Genomic DNA, 4,458 nt, shown 5'->3' with positions numbered 1-4,458 from the left:
TGGTGCTTGATCCCTATTTTGGGTGCCCACCTTGCACCAAGTGCGCACCCGGGGCAAACCGAGCGCCTTGGTGCACCGGGGCAAGATCGAGCGTGCACCCGAGGCGCCCCGAACATGCACCAAGGTGCACTCGGCCCACATGTGAGCGCAGGTCGTTGCGCCCGAGGTGGTGTGTGGGCACCGCGTTGCAGACGGGACACTGCACGCACACGACGCCCCCTCCAGGTGCACGCACGTAGGCCGGGCCGGGTGCACACCCGACGCCCTAGCAAGGTGCGCGCACCCGGGCAGGGCTCACACTTGGCGAACGGGGCGCACTTCGCGAGGGAGGGTGTGCACCTCGACGGGGGTGGGTGGCCGGGGTGGATTCGCACGTGGGTCGCGGTTTGCTAAGTACACACTGCGACAAGCTCATAACGGGTGCGATCATACCAGCGTTAGTGCACCGGATCCCATCAGAACTCCGCAGTTAAGCGCGCTTGGGCCGGAGTAGTACTGGGATGGGTGACCTCCCGGGAAGTCCCGGTGTTGCACCCTTTTTTAGTTTTTCGCCGGGCGTCGCAATGCTATTTGAATAAACCTTTTGCCCGTTTGCGTTCTCGTCGGGGCCGGGCCGGGCCGGGGTGCGCTGCCCGCACTACCGCGCGCGCGGGGGCGACACCGAGCGCGCACCCGAGGCGCCCCGAGCACACAGGCCACGGTGCAACCCGGGCGTTGTGCGCGCACCCCGGTGCGCCCGAGGTGCTGCGCGCGCACCCAGGTGAAATCGGTGTGCACCTCGGCCAGTGCGCGCTCGGTCGAGTCGCGCACGTTGGCCAAGGTGCACGGTGATGTTTCTTACTCTAAGGTTCCGCACCAGACGCCCGGGACAGGTGAGCGAAGCTGGGCGGGGCCGGGTGCGCGGCCGGGGCAGGTGCACGCAGCTGGAGAGAGCTTTGGAGCACACTTCGGAGCGCACCAATGATGCGCTCCATTCAAAAGTTTCCTGAAAAGGCAAAAAAAGTTGAGATTATAGAATTTCCCACTTGAGAGATTGTAAAAAAAAAAAATTTAAAATGAAGGAAACGCGGGTGCCAAGGTGTGCGCAGCCCAGCCAAGGTGTGCGCACCAAGGCGCCCACCCTGGCGAAGGTGCACGCAAGGTGCGCACCCGAGGCAAACCGGACAATTAACCCAACTTTCGACTTCGCGCGCACCTTGGAGCGCACTTCGGAGCGCTCCTTGGTGCGCACCAATCTTGGGCACCTCGGAGTGCACCATGGCGCCCACCAAGGTGCGCACCCGGGGCAAACCGAGCTCCGACTTCGTGCGCACCTTGGAGCGCACGAAAGGTGCGCACCATGGCGCCCACCAAGGTGCGCAGCCCAGCCAAGGCGTGCGCATCAAGGTGCGCACCCTGGCGAAGGTGCGCACCCGGGGCAAACCGAGCTCCGACTTCGTGCGCACCTTGGAGCGCACAAAAGGTGCGCAACCCAGCCAAGGTGTGCGCACCCCGGTCAAACCGAGCTCCGAATCGTGCGCACCAGAGGTGCACGCCATCGTGCGCACCTTGGAGCACACTTCGGAGCCCTCCTTGGTGCGCGCCGATGTTGCGCACCTCGGAGCGCACCCGGGGAAAACAATGCAATTAACCCGACTTTCGACTTCGTGGGCACCTCGGAGCGCTCTCGGGTTCGCACCTCGGAGCACACCGAGGTGCGCACCTTTGATGCGCTGCCTTCACCAATTTCCAGAAAAGGCAAGAAAACATTGAGAAGGTGTGCGCACCGAGGTGCCCACCCTGGCGAAGGTGCACGCGAGGTGCGCACCCGGGGCAAACCGGGCTCCGACTTCGTGCACGCCGCACCTTGGAGCACACTTCGGAGCGCTCCTTGGTGCGCACCAGGGCGCGCAACCCAGCCGAGGTGCCCACCCCGGCGAAGGTGCACGCGAGGTGCGCACCCGGGGCAAACCGGGCTCCGACTTCGTGCACGCCATGGTGCCCACCGCGGCGAAGGTGCACGCGAGGTGCGCACCCGGGGCAAACCGGGCTCCGACTTCGTGCACGCCGCACCTTGGAGCACACTTCGGAGCGCTCCTTGGTGCGCACCATGGTGCCCACCAGGGCGCGCAACCCCGCCGAAGGTGCACGCGAGGTGCGCACCCGGGGCAAACCGGGCTCCGACTTCGTGCACGCCGCACCTTGGAGCACACTTCGGAGCGCTCCTTGGTGCGCACCATGGTGCCCACCAGGGCGCGCAACCCCGCCGAAGGTGCACGCGAGGTGCGCACCCGGGGCAAACCGGGCTCCGACTTCGTGCACGCCATGGTGCGCACCGCGGCGAAGGTGCGCACCCGGGGCAAACCGGGCTCCGACTTCGTGCACGCCGCACCTTGGAGCACACTTCGGAGCGCTCCTTGGTGCGCACCAGGGCGCGCAACCCAGCCGAGGTGCCCACCCCGGCGAAGGTGCACGCGAGGTGCGTACCCGGGGCAAACCGGGCTCCGACTTCGTGCACGCCGCACCTTGGAGCACACTTCGGAGCGCTCCTTGGTGCGCACCATGGTGCCCACCAGGCCGCGCAACCCAGCCAAGGTGTGCGCACCAAGGTGCACGCGAGGTGCGCACCCGGGGCAAACCGGGGTCCGACTTCGTGCACGCCGCACCTTGGAGCACACATCGGGGCGCTCCCGGGTTCGCACCGGCGTTGCGCACCGTGGTGGGCACCTCGGAGCACACCAAGGTGGGCAGCGAGGTGCGCACCTTTGATGCGATGCCTTCACTAATTTCCATAAAAGGCAAAAAAAAAACGAGATTTTAAAATTTCCGTTTTGAAAGATAGTGAGAAAAAGGGAATGCTGGTGCCATCTTGAGCCCGCCCTGGTGCGCAGCCCAGCCAAGGTGTGCGCACCAAGGTGCCCACCCTGGCGAAGGTGCGCGCCCGGGCAATTAACCCAACTTCCAACTTCGCGCGCGCCAGGGTGGGAGCGCACCCAACAACCGGGCCTGGGAAGAGCCAATGCGAGAAACCCCACCAAACGCTCTGACAAAAAAAGAGGGGGCGCTCCAGTAACCCCGCTTCGGAGCGCACCCTGGGCAAACCCAGCCAAGGTGCCCACCCCGGCCAAGGTGCAGGCGAGGTGCGCACCCGGGGCAAACCGGGCTCCGACAACGTGCACGCCGCACCTTGGAGCACACTTCGTAGCGCTCCCGGGTGCGCACCTCAGAGCACACCAAGGTGGGCAGCGAGGTGCGCACCTTTGATGCGCTGCCTTCACTAATTTCCAGAAAAGGCAAAAAAAAAAGGAGATTTTAAAATTTCCGTTTTGAAAGATAGTGAAAAAAACGGAACGCGCGTGCCATCTTGAGCCCGCCCTGGTGCGCAGCCCAGGTAAGGTGCCCACCCTGGCAAAGGTGCGCACCCGGGCAATTAACCCTACTTCCGACTTCGTGCGCGCCAGGGTGGCAACCGGGCCTCGGAAGAGCCAATGCGAGAAACCCCACCAAACGCTCCGACAAAAAAAGAGGCGGCGCTCCAATAACCCCGCTTCGGAGCGCAGCCGGGGCAAACCCAGCCAAGGTGCCCACCCCGACGAAGGTGCACGCGAGGTGCGCACCCGGGGCAAACCGGGCTCCGACAACGTGCACGCAGCACCTTGGAGCACACTTCGAAGCACTCCCGGGTGCCCACCGGCGTTGCGCACCGTGGTGGGCAGCGAGGTGCGCACCTTTGATGCGCTGCCTTCACTAATTTCTAGAAAAAGGCAAACAAAAATGAGATTTTAAAATTTCCGTTTTGAAAGATAGTGAAAAAAAAGGAACGCGGGTGCCATCTTGAGCCCGCCCTGGTGCGCAGCCCAGGCAAGGCATGCGCACCAAGGTGCCCACCCGAGGTGCACACGCGGGGCAAACCGGGCTCCGACTTCGTGCAGGCCGCACCTTGGAGCACACTTCGGAGCGCTCCTTGGTGCGCACCATGGTGCCCACCAGGGCGCGCAACCCAGCCAAGGTCTGCACACCAAGGTGCCCACCCCGGCGAAGGTGCACGCGAGGTGCGCACCCGGGGCAAACCGGGCTCCGACTTCGTGCACGCCATGGTGCCCACCGCGGCGAAGGTGCACGCGAGGTGCGCACCCGGGGCAAACCGGGCTCCGACTTCGTGCACGCCGCACCTTGGAGCACACTTCGGAGCGCTCCTTGGTGCGCACCATGGTGCCCACCAGGGCGCGCAACCCAGCCAAGGTGTGCGCACCAAGGTGCACGCGAGGTGCGCACCCGGGGCAAACCGGGGTCCGACTTCGTGCACGCCACACCTTGGAGCACACATCGGAGCGCTCCCAGGTTCGCACCAGCGTTGCGCACCTTTGATGCGCTGCCTTCACTAATTTCCAGAAAAGGCAAAAAAAAACGAGATTTTAAAATTTCCGTTCTGAAAGATAGTGAAAAAAACGGAACGCGGGTGCCATCTTGAGCCCTTCC

At 64.2% G+C, this 4,458-nt stretch overlaps 1 non-coding gene across 1 annotated transcript; it reads left to right on the top strand.

Annotated features, from left to right (window-relative positions):
* Nucleotides 1-418: 418 nt before the first annotated feature.
* On the top strand, nt 419-537 carry LOC131869793 (5S ribosomal RNA). The gene has a single exon (XR_009368165.1). It is a non-coding gene; the product is annotated as a 5S ribosomal RNA (ribosomal RNA).
* The last annotated feature ends 3,921 nt before the right edge of the window (nt 538-4,458 follow it).

This window comes from Cryptomeria japonica, unplaced genomic scaffold (assembly GCF_030272615.1).
Source record: "Cryptomeria japonica unplaced genomic scaffold, Sugi_1.0 HiC_scaffold_266, whole genome shotgun sequence".
Classification (NCBI taxonomy): Eukaryota; Viridiplantae; Streptophyta; class Pinopsida; order Cupressales; family Cupressaceae; genus Cryptomeria; species Cryptomeria japonica.
This window is presented reverse-complemented; position numbering and strand designations above follow the sequence as displayed.